General features: G+C 42.9%; 1 protein-coding gene across 7 annotated transcripts in view; it reads right to left on the reverse strand.

Moving 5' to 3' along the window:
- The window catches only part of ZNF407 (zinc finger protein 407), a 333,883-nt gene extending 318,532 nt beyond the window's left edge, over window positions 1–15,351 (reverse strand). The window contains exons 1-2 of one of the 7 annotated variants that reach the window (XM_041408069.1): window positions 15,192–15,299; window positions 14,161–14,238 (exon numbers count right to left, since the gene is read on the reverse strand). The gene's annotated coding sequence lies outside the window, so the exon portion shown is untranslated. Of the gene's footprint in view, window positions 1–8,345; window positions 8,370–14,160; window positions 14,239–14,333; window positions 15,053–15,191 lie in introns of those variants that run through there. The other 6 variants (XM_041408070.1, XM_041408072.1, XM_041408068.1 and 3 more) reach the window with 6 other exon arrangements.
- Window positions 15,352–19,624: the final 4,273 nt, after the last annotated feature.

Raw genomic sequence — 19,624 nt, forward strand, 5'->3', positions numbered from 1 at the left:
ACTGCTAACCCCACTATCATCTGGTGTGATCAGGGTGGCACCACAGCCCACCTCTTCTGCAGACTAGGAAGATGTGCCTGGTCAACTTAGTGGCCCCAGGCATGGCCTCCTGCTCCCCAAGGCATTCCTGGGCAGGGAGTTCCGATGCTGCTGGACCCTGCCCAGACACACTTCCTGGGCATCACAGGAGGTCACGGAAGGACCATGCAGTGCTTGGCTGGGCAAGGGGACCTTGGGAGTTGGAGGATAACTGCAACTTGGTTGCAGAGACTCTTTCCTCAATATATCATCACTCTTTCTCTCAGGGATGCTTTAGGAGAGTGTTATTACTAAAAATGCTACTAACTTCCTGAAAAACACCAAGTTGAAATCAATCCCACAAACTTTCCCAGGATCAATAGGTTTTAACGAACACAGAAAACATACACAGTAGCAACCACAGGCAAGTACCGAGAGACCAAGCTAGAGTAATAAATTGCACCTGCTCCAACACTCTCCTGGCAGGAAAAAATTGACATATCACTAAGCAGGCTGTTGCTCAGCTGAAACACCCACAGGACCAGAAGGACCACAAGATGGGTGACCCGTGTGGTGACTTACCACAGCAAAGCACAGCCAGGACACAATGCCAGATCTGATCCCCACACAGAAGGGCAGGGTTTTGGCAGCTCTCAGTTGACAGAGCAGCCCAGACCAGAGTCAGTCCCTCTGACTGCAGGTCCAAGTGGCTCCTTCCTACAGTAAAGGGTCCTGATACTACCTGTTTATCTCTCAGAGGGTAAAAAGAATATTTAGTCACCTGTTTCAGTCATCAACAGTCATTTTCCTAGTGTTCACCCTGGGAAAAACTTTTACAAGTTAACTCTTTTCCTAGCTGTTATCATTGATGGAAAAGAGACAACAGCATCAAATTAAACCTTACTGTTAACAGAGCAAACATCTTGGATTATGTCTTTTACAGTGAAACCTAACATTAAGTGTGCTGTTCCATCATAAATTTTCTAGAAGATTTGAGCATCACATCCTATTTTTCCCAAAGAGCTATGATTCAGACTTTCACTTTCTGGTAAATTACCTGAGTATTTGATAATGCAACTTCTGTTTCGTCAGCTATGCAGCCTTCCTCATCCTAAAGCACCAAATTCTTTTTACATGAAACAGGAAAGGAATTAACTTCTAACAGTGATCCTGCAATTCCATTTTAAAATTTAAAATTTAAAATTTTGGAGCAAATGCACCACTTTCCCAGTATTTAATGTCTAATATTATTTCCATATACTAAACAACACAGAAGATTTACTGGTTGAACCCCTGTAACAGCACAAATCATAGTAATGTAAATAGGCAAAGGATCTTATTACAACCATTATGTTTTTCTCATCAATCTCATCCTGTACTACTGTGTTAAGGACATCTAAATATTCTTAGGTGCGCATACAATGGAAAAAATCAATTAATACTCCTTTTAATGAAATCTCTCACAAAATTTTCCCTCTCCCCAAATCATAGAATTGTTTAGGTTGGGAAAGACCATGTTCATCGAGTCAAACTGTTAACCCAGCACTGCCAAGTTCACTGCTAAATCATGTCAAGTCCCACATCCACACATCTTTTAAATACCTCCAAGGATGCTAAACCCCACCACTTCCATGGGGAGCCTGTTTCAGGGCTTGAGAACCCTTTCAGTAAAGGAATTTTTTGTAAATCCAATCTAAACCTCCCCCAGTGCAACCTGAGGCCATTTCCACTTGTCCTGTCACTTGTTACTTGGGAGAATAGACCAACCCCCACCCGGACACAACTTCCTTTCAGGTATTTGTAGAGAGTCTCCTTTTCTCAGGCTACACAACCCCAGCTCCTCTTAAGACTTGTGCTCCAGACCCTTCACCAGCTCCGTTGCCCTTCTCTGGACACACTCCAGCACCTCAATGTCTTTGTTGATGTGAGTGGACCAAACCTGAACATAGGATTCAAGGTGTGGCCTCACCAGTGCTGAGTACAGGGGGACAATCCCTGCCCTGCTCCTGCTGGCCACACTATTCCCCATACAGGCCAGGAAGCCATTGGCCTCCTTGGCCACCTGGACACACACTGGCTCTTGTTCAGCCACTGTCAGTCAGCACTCCCAGCTCCTTTTCCACCTGCACCTTTCCAGTCACTCTGCCTCCAGCCTGCAGTCCTGCCTGGGGTTTTTCATGACCCAAAAGCAGGACCCGACACATGAGCCTCACAAAATGGCCCCCACCCACTGATCCAGCCTGTCCAGATCCCTCTGCAGAGCCTTCCTGTCCTCCAGCAGATCAACACTCCATCCAGCCTGGTGTTGTCTGCAAAATGACTGAGAGTGCACTCGATCCTCTTGTCCAGGTCATTGATAGAGACATTAAAGAGAACCAGCCCCAGTACTGAGCCCTGGGGAGCAGCACTTGTGACCAGCCACCAGCAGGATGTAATTCCATTCACCACCACGCTTTGGGCCCTGCCATCAAGCCAGCTTTTTACCCAGGCATCCTCATGCCACTATCTGTGTTTTAAATTACTCCAATACCCATTAACATCTAAATTCAACTGAATTCACTGGGAATAGGGCATTTGAAAATCAAGATATTTCTTTAGGTGCTTAAAAAGGATTTGTAAAGTAATGCCATATATCCAGATTTCACTATGTTATCTACAAAACTTGTTATTCAGAATTATATAAAACTACATAAGCCCACTTCCTTTTAATTAAAATTAGTTTATATGTTGAAAACTCAACAATTAACAATGCTTAGTTGCATTAATAATTCACTCTCCAGAATGCTTCAAAAGAAAAGTTAAATTACATTAAATTATTTTTAATAACTTGTAGAATTTAAAAGTGCCCAGTTATAAATGAAAGGACTACAGAAAAAAGGTAGTGAATGCACACATTCAATGCTATTAAAAGGCAGACACATAAGATCTCATGTATCTTGTGCCATTTGTAAAAAGATTGTTTTATTATCAGTGTAACTAATCACAATGAAGACATCTCTTACAATCAAAGACATTATAATGAATTTTCTTTACAACTACAGAGAAATGGGATTTGCTGTTCCATATCAAACTAGAACAGGCTGTATAAATTCTTCTTCATATTTATTATTAAATGTAACTTTTATCTATAAAATCAGCCATGAAATATTAAAAACTGAAACAACAGAATTTATATCCTTTACTTAATTTAGTTTAAACGGTCTATTCACTAAAGAGAGGGGGAAAAAGGTTACATATGTATTATATAATGTGCCCTCCCCTCTCCTTCATAAGTGTTTCCATTATAAACCACCTAAATTTTTGGAATTTATAACTCAGCTGTAAAAATCCACTTCATATGTAAAAGTTGGTATACTTTTCCTTTTGCAAATTAAAAAAAATCTGTTTCAGAAAGAAGAAAGAATGCAAGAGAAGAGAAGGGGAAAAGCAATTAGACTAAGAATTCAACTCTTGGCCAGTTAAATCAGTTGGTGCAAGCCATCTGTTGTAATTCAGACCCATCTTCCCACCCCATCACCTGAAGAACCACTGGGAGACGGTCAGCTGGCTCCACCAGAGCCCATTGGCAGATGGGAGCCAGGTACTGGCCTCCAGCTGCTGCTGACCTGCCAGGTTTGGCTGTCTTATCCTACTGCTACCTCCTGAAGTCAGCTGTACAACTGGGAATTGGACAAATGGAAAATAAGTGAGAACAGCAAAGAGCATTAAAGAGAAGAGACAAGACACAGCACATCGGTTCTCTACAGTGATTCAGGCTTGAAGGTAGTCACAATTTAAAAAAAAAAAACCCTTCATGGGAAGATCTTTTAGCAAACTAGATTAATCTGGCACACACAGACAGCAGTGGATATTTCCAAAATATGCATAAAAAAACAAACACAGTAGAAAGATATTACCTACACACCCTCTTGCCACGCACTCAAAAAAGGTACATAAGCAAAAAGAACTACAAAGCATGAATTTTAGGGATCTATTAGACATTGATACATTCATTACTTTGATATAGCTTGATTTGCAATAGAGACAAACAATCCGGAACAAGAGAAAGAATGAGAAGATTGGTGCTCTAAGGCAAACATATCCTCAAAACTCCAGACTCAAAGAGCAAAGGCTGCAAATGCAATTATCAGTTACCAGTGTATGGAATTTATGTCAGATCACCAACAGGAAAAAGGAAGAAGGGAAAGGAAAGGCTGAACCAGGCAGCAAGCATCCTCTAAGGGATCGGATGGTCCCACGGCACAAAAATCTGCATTCCATTCACAAAAATTCAACAGTCCGAAATCACTCATTCTGTATCTATCTGGTATGTTAGCCACTACTGCACTGCTCAATGTCAAGATTTAAAATGTCTGGATCAGAAAGTCAGACCTGGAGTTTTAGGTACTGATATCTCACATTCAATTCAGAGAGGGAAGAAAAAAAATCCAGTTCCTTCTCAACCAGCATGAGACAACTCCTAGAGAAAAACATGAGACAGCTAGAGAAAAACAGAAAGCACACGTCCTAAGCCCAGAAAATGAGAGCTGCTCAATATGGCAACCAGGAGAAAAGACACTGACTCTGCAGAGCTGCTACCACACCATTTACTGCTCACAAACCTGAAAAGCCTCATTCTTGTACCTGGGGCACACCAGCAGTGTGAGCACCCCAAAGCAGGCATCCAAGCAAAGCCTCCAAACCTACTGCAGCTGCTCCTTAACCTTGTGCCCACCAGTCCCAAAAACAGCCTGCATGTCTCATGCAGGGATCAGGAATCTTTTATGAAGAGTCACTAAAATCCACATTCACTCTAGGAATAGTTTTATACGTCATGTCAAAAAATGCAGAGATTATTTCATTTGAATTCACTGTAGTTATTAGAATTTATGATCAAAATGTATTCATTACAAAAATATGTATTGAACAAACACGAGAAAACATTTATTAATTGTTCTATCTGGCGCTCTTATTCAGTTTAAGGTTGTAAAAAATCATTGGGAATGCTTTCAAGAACTACACAAACAAACATATCTATAAGCAAAACGACAACAATATTGTTTCTAAAATTAAAGCATATTTTACAAAGTACTAAAATTTGGAGGAATACTGTCCTCAAAATGTGCCTTTAAATTACCCCTATTTGGAATGACTGGCATGACTGTATTAGCCACACATTTCAACATTGCTTGATCCACTCAGCTCACTAAATCATTAAAAATATACATGACTGAGCTTCAGTTTGACCTGCAGTGACTCCTATATGTACTCTCAAAATTAACACAAGCACTGAATGCTACTAATCTTCAACTTGTAATAACTGATCAAAGAATACTGCCCTGTAATTCACTACAAACTAAAGTCATAGCGCTGAACTGAGCATTTTCAAACAAGTGGTTTATAGCTCTAGATTTAAAATGCAAAGTTTCCATTATATTTAATAATTAAAATGCATGCTGTGTTATGGTTACATTTGGTGACTGGATTAGTAGTACCCCAACTGAGTTAAACAATGACTTTTTCCTATTAGAGTTCATATTACCATATTGTCTATTTGTTTAAGAAAAGGAAGAAAAAAAGCACAGCAAGGAAGAAGGAATAAAAAAGAAATATGAATATCAAACATACTGAAAGACAGTGAGAACCAAGACAGCAAGAAGACCTGGTATCAGCAAAATATAGGCTAGCTGAAAGCAGAAAAGCTGAAATATCTGTGCATTTAAAGTATGAAAACTTTTAATAAAAAGAATATTCTCCCTTTGTCAATAAGGGTTCTCATTCAAAGTAAAGGGAATAAAGCTCAGTTTGTTTTCCTAGATGCAGTTGCTACAAATTGAGGGAATACAGACATCACTGTCAAAGAGCAGACTCTTTCAGGCTGTCAACTTCTTAATCAGGGTCTGACTTCACTGGAAAGTGTGAAATTATGTAATTATTTATGCTTTGCAATTCTGACGGTTTAAACAAATCCAGCACTATGAACATCATCTTTTATAATGCAAAATTCCTACTGCGATTTTGTTTTAGGGAATATACCTTTTTTTTTCTGTGCTTTCTAGGTGGTTCATTCAAATAAAATTTAAGTATTATGTGAAGTATTTATTTTCTCCCAAAACAGATCCCACAGAGCTTAGAAACATAACTTACAAGGATGAAAAATAATTGAAAAATAAAGTAAAAATGAAATCATGGCCACAATGACATCAACTGAAGTTTCTCAGCACTGTCACTCATACTGCCACCCAAAACTCTTTCATGGCAAGACTAAAGACCTTTGAGTACTTACAACAAATGTAAAAATAAAATATTATTTGAACCCACAAAAAGACATACTCCTTACATTCCTGTACTTCCATACAATATTTAAGTATAAACTTCAGAGATTAACTTTGTTTTCATTTCAAGTATATTTTAATTATCTTGGTACCAGCAGCACATACAAAGACAAGCTTGTGTGCCTGAAAGCTCACCTACTTCTCCCTCTCCTGTAGCTGACCTAATATATTGCCTCTGCCTCTAAGTCACCTCCTCAGAAACCCATCCCCTTTTATAGGGTAAATACCCTTACCATTCAAAATACAAAGGTGGGCATTCTTTGAAATAAAAGTCTATTTAACACTCTTCCCCAAAATACACTTTACTGAAATCAGCAACATCCAAATTCATGATGATGTGAATGAAGAAGAAGACAAAGCATTCCTGCAAGTCAACCTCCACCAGCAAAGTTCAGCATGCCATTTTCCTGGAAATGGAACCTGAATAGCTTGACCAGAGCTAGCAAAATTCATGATCAGGTTTTCACTTGTCCTCACCAAACAACACCTTCTGTACCCAATGACCTTGTGCCCAGGAAGGATTCTTGGAGTTTGTCAGAAGGAGCTCCTTGTATCTCATCAGATGCGTACTCCAGAGCAGCTGAAAGTCAATGCCAAGCTTTTGTCAACCTCCTCTTCAGTCTCTTCCTCCCCTTCCCTCCTCAGGTTGCCATCCCTGTTGCAAACTCATTGGGTGACACAAAGGAGACAGGGAATAAAGCCTATATGTAACCTCTGCAGATATCAGAGGCACTCACAAAGAAGTCAAAGCAATATTTGTCAAGAATTTCTGAGCTACCTAGATTTAGAATGGCACTCACATTCACAAGTCTGCATTTTTGACACTCCAAATGTAATGAGAAACAACTAAAGAAAAAAAAAAAAAAAGGTAGTTTTTTTTCATATAACGTATCTGCCAAGTTACAAGTACCCAAAAGTAACAACACTGCATTGCAAAGCCTCTGTTCAAGAACCAACCCATTTTTTTGAGGTAGGATTTGGACAAAAAAAAAAATCCAATTTTATTTCTTTGGTTTTGTATGCAAAAATTATGAAATGGAGAGCTTGTGTCAAGTTCTGATTTTGATCATTTTGACACAAATTGAAAAAATTCTGTTAAACTAAATGGAAATATTCTGATTTATAGTCAGGTAAATAACATCAAATTCTAATTTCAGGTTGTCTTTCCTTCCTGATTAAATTACATTAATGTACACTCAAAACAAAGCAACTACTGCTATCCCTGTTGGTTTTTTCAGAAGAATAACCTATGTGTTAAAAAATACTACCTGGACATAAACATGAAGTCACAAGGGTTCTTCACATGTCTGCTATCTATCTGAAGCCTTACAACAAACATGCTTTTAGCAATATCATAGTACATGGACACCAACCTATCATCCTAAATGTAGGGCAGAAGCCAACCTGTTTCTGTGAGGACCTATATGCCATAGTTTCTCCCTAAAATACTTTTTATTAACCTGATACATATATGAGACAGCAAAAACCACAACACTCTGCATTCTTACGTGGAATGTAGCAGAAAATGGCTCAACAACTAAATATTGCATCTTCACATTCTTGCTAAAAGGTTTGACATAGTATTCATTGCCATATTATTCCTAATTAGCAGTTTAAGCTTGTTAACAAGAACAGTTTATTTAAGGTAAACAGGAATTATCTTTCCTTTGTATAGGTAGGACTTGTAAATAGGACAGCTCATAAATTCTAAGATGAGAGCAACTAGGAAACTATTCATTAAGGCTTGGGTTATAAATTCAAAACATGAAGCATAACATGCTTAAAGAAGATGGTTTTATTTTTAAAAGCATTCATTAGGCTCTCATCTTCAAGCTTCAGACTTGTAAATAATTTAAAATGAAAATGCGAACAACAGGCAGGGAAAACAAAACAAATGCAATTCAAATCAGTCCATTGTTGTACCAATAAAACTCAGAACAACAGAAACTAAGTTGGCAGGTTCTGAAGACAACATCCAGAAAACATCTTTATGTACTGTATCTTTGAACTTACATGTTGAGCTACCACTGGCTCCAACTAAAAAAAAAAAAAAAAATTAGCTCTGTCTTGTAACAGCCAGGCTTTGCCCAGTAAAGGATACACATGCTGAACTAGTAATTTTTGGTATTCACTGCACTTTATTCTGGAGATGCCAAAGCAAACAAACAAGCTGCAGTTTATTAATGATTTTAGATTTTTATATTTATCCATTCTGACTATTCAGAAATGTATATCCTATTAACAATCAATATGACATAACCCAAAATAATCTTCCCTTTAAAGATTTAGGTAAACCTCAGTTTGCCTCACAGGGGGAGCATGGAAAGAAACAGCCTTTACTTCACAGGCATTGAAAATTAAAAGTGAAGAAGACAAAAGTAACAAATCAAACAAAAAAACAAAACACAAGGATCACTGTTGTCCTGACTGCATATTCAGCATCCCAAATCCAATGTCGATAAATCCCTGCAGAAATCGTGTCACACCCCAAACAACCAGGAAAGTGCAACATTTTGCCTTCACTGAACGTATGGAGTTTGCTATCCTTTCCTCAAGGACTTGGAACAATCCAACTTAAATATTCAATGTCACTTAAACATTCAATGGAAGGCAAGCATGCAACTGGAATTTCTTTCTCCATGTTACAAGACCACATGGCATTGCAAAACGCAGAAGTGCCATTTTCCTATGCCACGGCCCTTGTGCAGAAAGATGTGCATAGATGCTGTCTATCCCAGGAACATCAAGACATGCTCCTCAGACGCTCTTCACTTACTGGCTGCACCCCATGCACCAGGAAACCTGACATTTGTCAGTCACACAGATTTCCTGCAGAGCTGCAGAACACTGAGCAGGAAACCCTGGCACACCAGCAAGCTCTGGGCATACAGCAGGATGAGACTCAGCTACAGCACACACAGCCAAGCACAGGGCTTTCCAGAGGCACCAACCCTCCAGGCACTATGAGAGCAGCAAGTCTGATGCCTCCACATGTGAACCAAGATGGAAAGGTCACCCCTGTCCCTGCTTCTCCCTCCAACACAGAAGTGGGTGATGCCAACATGCTAGACACCACCAGTGCAGATAAAGCCTCCTCCTGATTACGAGTGCTAAAGCCAACTCGGCAGGGACTATATCATGTTCACAGCAAATGTTTACAGCAAACATTTAAATAAATCCAATCAAACCCATTGAATGGAAACAGGTAAAGGTCACAGGCTCTTCCAGAGTGAGCACAAGCTTGAAAACCTGACTAAAGAGAGAACTCAAATATATAAAGCCATACCAGAGATCTTGAGGCCATCCAAATGGCAACACAACATGATCTGTCTTTGATTAAATCAGAATTCCTGTCAGGACCTCTACAAACTTCTCTGGAATGTTCTCAAAGTTCTTGTTGGAATGTTTCCTAGAGAAAACCTTATATACCAGGTAACTGTATGGATTCCATATTAAAAAAAGAAATCACATGAAACAATGGTTTCCACACAAAATGATGACTAAGTGTTACTATTTCAATAAGTTTTGTTACCCCTTGTAATTGCGGTGGATTTTAACATTTATATGTATTTTTTATGTTTTGCTACCCACATTTTTGAGAAGAACCTTTGAAATTCCAAAGATGGGGCTTAGGACAGCAAGAAACTTTATAACTACAACAAGACAAAGAAATAACAGCTATAAAAGCATCTATATATGCACATGTAGCAAAATATAACCCAGAGAGATGTATACATTCAGATCTATACATTGAAATACTGTGTACCCTAACTCTGTACACCTCTCCCTGGGCCATTACATACATCACACACACGTAACAACTTGTATGTCTGGACTCAGAAAGACAGAGGCAATTAAAATTTATGCCTGTGCCACTAAGGATCAAAAAAACCTAAGAACACTCATGGCCTGACAGCCCACTTAAACTAAACCCATACAGACAGTAGTTCAGTAGTAGACCAGACTACAGAGAAGAAAGGTCAGCCTGTTGTAGAACAAGCAAACAAAACAAAGCAAAAACAATTTAGCAATCAACAGCTCTGCTAACACAGGACTGGAAAGCAGTCACAATCATGGAAACAAGCAGTTTACTTTTGGAACAACATTAGTGCCTGTTTCTAAAAGGCACTTGGGTCATTTCTTTGTAAGGATGTGTGTGAATTGGGTAGTATGTACTGCAATTTTCCTTTCCATACTGAGGAAAAAAAGATAGCTAGGTTTCTTTCTGCTATAAAGCTATAGATTGCTGACATAAGTTTGGGACACAGCTTTCATCTTCACATGTTGAAAAACTGAGATTAAGTAAAATATGAAAACTTCCACATAAATTTAACATAAACACTTACAATAGGCTACAGACTGTTCTGTAACTACTGTCTCTTCTCTGGCAGATGGCACAAACAGGACTAATGACATCACCACTGCAGAGCAGGAAAGCTTGTATGATTCCTCTGTTTTAAACATACAACTCCTTTCTGCAAAGCAAAAAGCTACCTTTGGAACTTCTGCGGGTGATAAATTGGAAATTACAAGAACATCTTTTTACATTTTTTGCTTCTTCACTAGTTTTATACACACACACTAATAAACAATCTCAGTTTATATGTTAACACAGCCCATAATGACCAAAAAATAAAAAAATTACAGTTTAGAATTATGTATAGGTATATTTAAACTTTCATACATGTTTGTGTAACCATGTAAGAATATGTCCACTGCAAAAGCAAACAGATCAAAGATAAAACCACACTAATGTTGCTGGAGAGATTCTGCATGACCTTTGACACCACAGGCCAGGCAAGATTTAAGCAGTTTTTTAGTGCCAGGTCCCATGCAACCCTACTCCTAACACATTCTCTCCAAGACATCCATGGATAACCCTATGCCTGTTAGTACTAAATGTTGTACTTGCCTGAGAGAAGTCGGCCTCTCTCCCAGGGAAGCAGCGACAGCACAAGAGAACACAAGTCTTAAGCTGCACCAGGGGGAGTTTAGGCTGCACATGAGGAAGAGTTTCTTCACATGTGATTAGCCATTGGAATGGACTGCCCAGGGAGGTGATGGAGTCACCATCCTTAGAGGTGTTTAAGGAAAGACTGAACGCAGCACTTAGTGCCATGGTCTAACTGACATGGTGGTGTTGGGTCAGAGACTGGACTTGATCTCAAAGGTCTTTTGAGAAAGAACACCAGTTGGTTCTGTGATCACTGATGAGGCACAGTGTGTCCCCATTTCCTTCATGCCCGTGTGTCCGGCAAGAGCTGCTGTCCCTGCTTCTGCTCCTTCCACTCTTGGTGCACTGGAGGAGCGGTGCCTCCATGCCTGGGCTGCTGCTGGCTCAGGCTGTGGAGTGATGCAGCTGCACCTCGGGCAGCACTGGGTATAAAATAACCACGAACGCTCAGCTGGGCAGCTGCTGACAACTTGTCAAAGTGAAAGCACCATTTCCATTTGATTCCTCACACAACACAGAGCACGGGAGAGAGACCACTCTGCCGCATGTCTGGTTTTGAGAACAGCTGAAGGAAACAGCCACTATGTTTGTCCGATCACGTCATCTTGTCTTTCTCACCAGGCATTCAGAAGAGTAAGTTATACTCCAGATTTCAGTCTAAAAGATCAACTTTTTAGTACCTTTAACATGCACCATAATACCAAGACATTAATTTCAATGAATGACTAGACCAAGTGTATCTGAAAACAGTGTTTTTATTTGACTGGTGGGATCATCCGACCACTGAAACCTTTCTGTTTTCCTGAGAAAGAGAATATTTAAATTCTAAATCACATTAGGAAATTCAAACATAGGAGCCACTGAACAATTGCAGTTCAATCACATTTCATGTGCCAGTCTGTCTGTACATTCCATCTCATGCACAGAATGCCAACACTGTAGACATTCAAAAAATTTTTTTAAAAAATGGCCAAAGCAAAGCCACTTTATTCTAATGTTGTGCACACTAACAAGAAAATGTTGTTCTTCAGTACAGAAGGTTGGGTTTAATGGAGTACTGCGACCGACATCTCCTTCACACACATTCTATCTCCAAGTAGTTTTACTGTAGAGACAACACAGGTTAAGTTTTAAAAGCATTTCTAACAAAGAAAACTCTCATGCAAATAAATTAGAAATCTTTGATGCTGTTACTATACAATAGTTCCTACAGATGAATGATAGTAAAGGATTTAACTCAAGTCGTTTGAATTATATTTTCCAAAATGCTAATAAAACTGACATGTTTGAACATACTGAAGAAGTCACAGTCCATCATCATCCTGTCACATCAGTGCATTTAACTTTTCCTAAAATGTATGGATTATACAATTACTGCCAGGCTCCATATTTTATATATAAAAGCTACAATCTGATTATATGTGCATGCTGAAATAATTTATGAAATAAGGATGGAATGACTGCAATGTTACTTCCATGATGAATGTAACTTGCTGAATAGTGTAGGAGATTGCAAGAGAGACTCAAGTGAAGCCTGTAATTGTCTTAATCTTTCATGAAGAGGTGTGACCTGGGAAAAATACAGATCCTAACATCCAAAGCTCTAGCCTCATACAAACATCTTGATTACTCATGTTCTGATACAGGAATGGAAAATTTATACCCTTCCCATGCCACACCTTTGGGGTACTAAGGTGAGAATCACAGGGAATTATATCCAGTGTTTAAATTGCATGTTAGTCTGTTATGGTTTTTCACCACCAGAACATCCACCACTGCCACTCTTACCCTTGCACTTTCAGATTTCCATCATTTACCACTCCCTAGGCGTTACCACCATGCTTACCATCATATGGATGAGCATGAACACGTGACAAAGTCAAGGTCTTGCAAGTCTGCGTCAGTACAACTACCCAAAGAAGCAAAGAGGGCATAGGAAAACAGAAACAAAACCTTTATAGCTTCCAAGATCACTACTAGCTAAAGCATTCAGATCACAAATGTTTTTTCCTTCCTCCAACTAACACTACATTTAATACTAACATTATGGCCCACAGGCCACACTAGTTATTTGAAGGAGCAACAGGAAACCCTTCATAACAACTCAAACTAAAGAAGACAGAACACAGACTTATAGGAAGGCTTGGGTTGGAAGGGACCTTAAATACCTAGTGCCAACACCTTCTGCAAGAGCTGGTTGCTCAGAGCCCTATCCAACCTGGCCTTGGAACAGTTACAGGGATGGGGCACCCACAGCCTCTCTGGGCAACCTGTGCCAGTGCCTTTCTACCCTCACACTAAACGACTTCTTCTATATAAAGGACATAAAGATGATAACCTATCCCTCAAAGGCCACCAAGCAGATCTGGTTTAACAATCTTTCCTTCTGAAGACACACCCACCCTCAGAAGCGTATTAACATTTCTATGTTGTTTATGGGAACTTGCTTTCCCTGTCAGAAACTGACACGTCTACTCTGCCTCCTTAGATCCGACAAAGCCACGTTGAAAATCAGAAGACTGAGAGCACAGGAGGTACACATGATTCAAGAGCCCGACTTCCAGAGGAGGGCAGTAGTCCAGTGAGGAATAGCTGAGGGAGCTGGGATTGTTTAGCCTGGAGGAGGCTCAAGGGAGACCTTATCATTCTCTACAACCACCTGAAAGTAGGGTGAGGCCAGGTGTGGGTCAGCATCTTCTCCCAGGCAAACAGCAACAGCTTGAGAGGACAAAAGCCTTAAGGTGCACCAGGAAGGGCTGGGCACCAGGAAGAAATCTTTCACTGAAAGTGTGATTAGACCTTGGAATGGACTGCCCAGGGAAGTGACGGAGTCACTGTCCCTGAATGTGTTTAATGAAAGGCCGGATGTGATACCTGTTGATGAAATGGCGTTCGTTATATCAGAGGTCCTTCCCAACCTACTTCTGTAATTCTGTCTGCTCTGCCGGGTGGCTGAAACAGAATAATGGGAAAGTAGCAATAACCCTTCCTTTATTCCTTATGAGCCACGCACAGAGCTCCTACAGTAACGTGTGTCCGTCCCTCACCGTCAACCGCTGCACTTCTCAAAGCTCATCTCTGCTCATTGTACAGTAACTTTCGGGAAATGAGGGGGAATTAAGGCACGGGATGGTTCAGGCGGCTGAAACCACTCAGGGCAGCGCCAAACCCCGCACGCCGCCACTCCCGAGCGCCCTCCGCGGACCGGCCCCGCCCGCCGCGCCTGCGCAGCCGGCACCGCGCACACAGTCCCCGCTCGGCGGTTCGGGGGCGCCGCCCGGGGCCGTCCCTGCGTGGCGGCGGCTCCACAAGGCCGAGGCCCAGGCCGGGGCCGGGGACGGCAGCCGCCACCCGCCACCGCCGTGCCCCGCTGGCTCCTCAGGCCACGGCCCCGCCCGGCCGAGCCCCGCGCGTGCGCACCGGCCCCAAGGGGGAGCTGGGCGGAGGGGGGACACAGGGAACAGGGGAGGAGCGCGCAGCACGCGCCAGCCGGAACCGCGCAACGCCGTGGCGGCTCGCGTGGGTCCCACCCTGCCCGGTTCTCCCTCCCTCCGTCCCCGCTGCCCTGGCCCGTGCCCTCTCCCTCTCCTTCCCCCGCCGCCGCCCGCCTGCGGCACAGCGGAAGGGAAGACCCCCACGGCCCCGGGGCCGGCTGCGGCAGCCAATGAGCGCAAGGGGCGCTATTCCCGCCCTCGGCGCCCCGGCCAATCGGCGAGCAGCTTGGGAGGAAGACAGCACGGGATTGGCTCGGCCGGTGCGCCACAACCCGCTCGCCCGCCCACCCAAAAAAATTAAATAAATAAATAAAAAAACGACGGCAGCGCAGAGGCCCAAAAAGCCCGAGGGGAGACGGCGACGCGGCGACCCCGTGAGCCCCACTCGCGAGGGCCGAGGCAGCGGCTCACCTCGCGCCGCTGGGCGGCGAGACGGGCCGGCCGCGCCGCGGCGGGCAGCGCTTACCGCGCGGGGGGAGCCGAGCGCCTCCGCTTGTGCTGAGCCGTGTCACCAGTGGCGCGCCGTAGATCCGCCGCGCTGCGTCACGCCCTGCGCGCGGGGCGGCGAGGCGCGCTCACGTGACGCTGCGGCGCCGGCGGGCTGGGAGCCGGTGCGGCGGCGCCGCTCNGCCGCCGCGGGCGCGGGGGGCCGCGCGCCCAACGGCCGCCGCCCCGCGCGCACACGCTGTGGCGCCATCTTGCCCTGACATTGTCCCTGGCTCCGGGCTGCTGACCTCTCCCCGCATCCCGGGAAGGGACGGTCCCTAAAGGAAGGACGGGGCCCCGAGGGTTTTCCCGGGATGCGCGTCCCGGTCAGGCCGCACCTTCGTGCGCCTACCAGGACGTGCAGACGGTGCTGGCAGGAGGCAGCGGGTGCGCGTTTTGGGCTCCCCGAAGCTGCCCGTGCCTCGGTGCGTGGCGCAGCCCGGCCTGCCCCTGGTCTCTGCCCCTCGGGCGGCCCCCGCGCTGGGCTGCGCCACGGGAACCTTGGGCCGCACAGGGCTGTGCGTAAAAGCCGTGCTTCACATTCTCACCCTGCGTCTCGCACTGCAGCGAGATTTGGATCTGGTCCTTGGGAAACCTGTTCTGGAGGAGGAGGGGAAACAAGTCCTTGACGCACAGCCCGCTGCCGTTCGCTAGGGTTGTCAGTGGAAAGGTGTCGACCGTCCAAGCTATACTAAAATACTTTTCAGGGAATGCAGTTCAAGAGAGAAACAGTTGGAAAAGACAAGAGGGAGGCGATTTGTAAAGTATTTCCTATTGTATAAACTCGTGAAGAAACCGTGATGAAACCCTAAATGTTCTTTCCCTCTGCCTTAAGCCAAGTCACATGATAAAGTATAATATCAAAGCAAAGAAGCAACGCGTAAAGAGTCTTCACAATTTGTAAAGTATTTCCTTTAGTATAAATAAAGTATAAACTCGAGAAGAAACCGTGATGATGAAACCCTAAGTGTTTTTCCCTCTGCATTAAGCCAAGTCACATGATAAAGTATAATATCAAAGCAAAGAAGCAACGCGTAAAGAGTCTTCAGATGCCTGTGGTGAAATGCAGTTGTTTTCTCACAGTGTGTTTTGATTTTCAAAATGCAGGTTTCCCATTTATCTCTGATGACGCAACAATTATTAAAGTAGACAGTGTCTTAGTGAAACAGCTTTTAGCATTCTTCAAGGGCGTGGCACAGAGACACAAGGAGAGAGCACCTCTCCGGGAATAGGTTTGCAGTTCATTGACTTTCCAGTCACACAGTGTGCACGAGCTTACCAACTAGAAGTGACAACTTAAGAGTGCTCTTCAGCCAATCAGTCACTGGCTAATCTGCTGAATTTATGGCACAGCAATGCCAGTTCTCTTGTGGGTTGTAAAGACTGTAAGAATGGGTTGAAAACAAAGCAGTTGCTGTGGCCTGAGCCCTTCATTGAAGCAAAGTAGAGCACCCCAGACTTTACCAGTGTCTTGGGAAAGATCTGAAATGAATGAACAAAATTTAACACAGTAAAGTACCACATAGGACATTGGTGAGAGAGGGCTATCTCCTTGTCCTATACCTAAGGGTTACAGTACAGAATTTAATTGTTCTGTGTATAATAGGAAATCCCCAAGAATATGGCTAAATTTATAGTAAAGATATCTGTGGGATTTTAGATATATATTTAGATTTAATAGTTTGAGAGTCTACAGAAGCCACTGGCAGTTGTAAGACTAATACAATTACAAACAATCTGATTTTTCTGGATATTTATGAACATGGGGAAAAGAGGCAAAAACAGCATTTTGATGTCCTTTAAGCTCAGTTTCTCTGCAGTTAAGAAATTCCTTTCATATGCCTTAAAAGATTTGTAGGTTTGGGTCTCAAGTAACATCAAGTGAGCCTGCCCTGGTCCATCAGTTATTTCATCATTTGCTTACTGAGAGGAAACATACTGGAAAAGAAGACGCGACAAGTGCGAGCTGGCATTGAAACATTTCCAAAATGATGAGAGGCAGGACATTTTAGGAATAGCCTGAAGAGGGAGCCATTGGTATGGGACAAGTAGCAACTAAGGCAGAATCACTGTTAATCTAAGAAAAAAATCATACCTGTACCAAAAATAATTTATTTTATTTTCCATTTATAATCTCTATTTATTAAATGTTAACATCCCTACATTTAATGTTCTGGCTTAGGTATACACAGAATTCTAAAGTTGTGCTGAAAAGTGGTTCTGTGGTCTGAAATAGTTACACTAATATAAATGTATTAGAATGCAAGCCGAAAAAGTCAATGAGTAATTAACAAGAATTTAATTCCTTAATAGATTCGTTTGTAAATGGATTATAAACATAGACTATATTTATTTTCTAACAGAATATGACACTAGGAATGATTCTGCAGTTGCTATATTTCTACCACGCCAGAATACTGACTTTGCTAGCATTGTTACTCATTCCAGGAGTAGTACCAGCTCTTTACTTAGCTGTGTAACTTAAAACTCCCCCTACCTTTCCTATGTAATATTCTCTGTTTGCTCCTGTACAGAAAACACACACGGCTTTGTAATTACTACTACCAGAAGTCAGACATTCAGCAGGATAAAGGCAGTCACCGTAATACTGCTTGCCAACTCTGAATCATGGGATTTCCCATCCGATTTGTTTAGAAGAAATAACCCCATGACTCAGTGATGATCTCATAGATAGAATGTCACTGGCAGGCTCTTCAAAGGACATGGTGGTGTCTGTGGGATATCATGTTATCAGCATCAACCCATAAGGATTCCTTAACCACCACTGGTTTTTCATGGAGTAGCAAATTTTTTTTAAGAAGAGTTGCATATATCTTTATTCTGCAGTTCCAACCCCTAAGAAAACATGAAACAGAATAATTAGGATGTAAACACCAACAACCTTTTTAGTCTCAATTACCTATACATATATATACACATGCATTTATACTTTCCCTTTTTTTATGCAAGTTATTTTCCCCATTTTTCAAGACATATGATTCAGGAAACAAAGTGCATTATTCCAGTTTGACTGACCTGCTGCTGAATGCTGTTCAAACTGATGGAATTTGTTGAGTCGGCATCCTTGGAGGCATTTAAAGGATGTGTAGATGTGGCATTTAGGGACTTAGGGTGTAGTGGTAGACTTGGCAGCGCTGGAGTAATTGCTGGACTTGAGAGGAAAGTTAATGTCTTTACACACAATTTGATGGGTGAAGGTGTGGGGGTTAACGTCCTTGAAATGGGTTTTAATGTCTCTGACGACTTCGGGCAGCAGGTTTGTTGCAGAGCCCAGGCAGTTCTGCTCCTGAAACTGACAAGGGTCTGCACAAAGCTGAGTTTCTGAGCTTTGGGGTAAAATAGTTGGTTCAAGGGGGAAATATGTGATAGGTGTTCCGGGAAGGCTGTACCTTCCTAGTGGGGAAAGGAAGAGGGCAACATGTAGCCGGGAATTCGGGATAAAAGGAGGCTGCGCCCACCGAAACCTCGAGAGAGGAAACCCCATGGGTGTGTGTCTCAGTTGACTCTTTGCCTTTATTTTTGAATAAAGTTGCAGGACTCCTCTGTCTCGTTTTTGGACATAAACCTCTGGGGTTTGTGGATTTTCCTGACAGACTCGATAAAGGTCTTTTTTAACAGTGGACAGTTTTGTGATAAATAGGTGTGATTCGTGCTGATAAAATTGAAACAGAATTATAACCAAATTATAGTGCCAATTCATTGAATGTATTCAATTTTATATTTTTCAACTATTTCATTTAAATTTTATTAAAATTATTGTTACATTTAATTTTGTTTGGCCTTTTATTTTGTGATTGGATAATTGAGCAAACATAACAGTTTCAATGAACAATTCAGTGAATCGGCCGTGGTCCTGTGATCCTGGTCCTCGCTGGTGCAGCAGCACTGTGATCCACGGCTCAGCTGGTTCCGGCACTGCCTCGGCCATCGGCAGCCTGGGCAGAACGCAGTTCTGTGTTCTGGCCGGCTCGGCAGGGTCACAGAGGGACCAGGGCACTGCCAGCGCCACACCTGAGCACGGATGGGCTGGCTGAGGCCAGCCGGCTGCAGCTCCGACGTGGTTTTGTGGGGAGCTGCCCCTGTGGAGGGAACCATGACGGCAGTTCTGTGCCCACTGCCCTGGTGCCCAAAGGGATGGAGCCCCGCTCGGCGCGCTCCGCAGCCCGGCAGCCTCGACAGCGCCAGGAACCAGAGGAGGAGTGGCCGCGGCGGGGCACGGCTGCGCCCTTGTAACACCGAGGTCACGCTGCCCCTGGCACCCGCACCCGCTCTGTCCTTAAAGGCTGCGCCTTCTGACTCACTTCGTGTTACCCGCTGGGTTCGCTGCCCAGTCGTGC

The sequence above is a fragment of the Onychostruthus taczanowskii genome, unplaced genomic scaffold, assembly GCF_017590055.1.
Source record: "Onychostruthus taczanowskii isolate IOZ18803 unplaced genomic scaffold, ASM1759005v1 scaffold29, whole genome shotgun sequence".
In the NCBI taxonomy this organism is placed as follows: Eukaryota; Metazoa; Chordata; class Aves; order Passeriformes; family Passeridae; genus Onychostruthus; species Onychostruthus taczanowskii.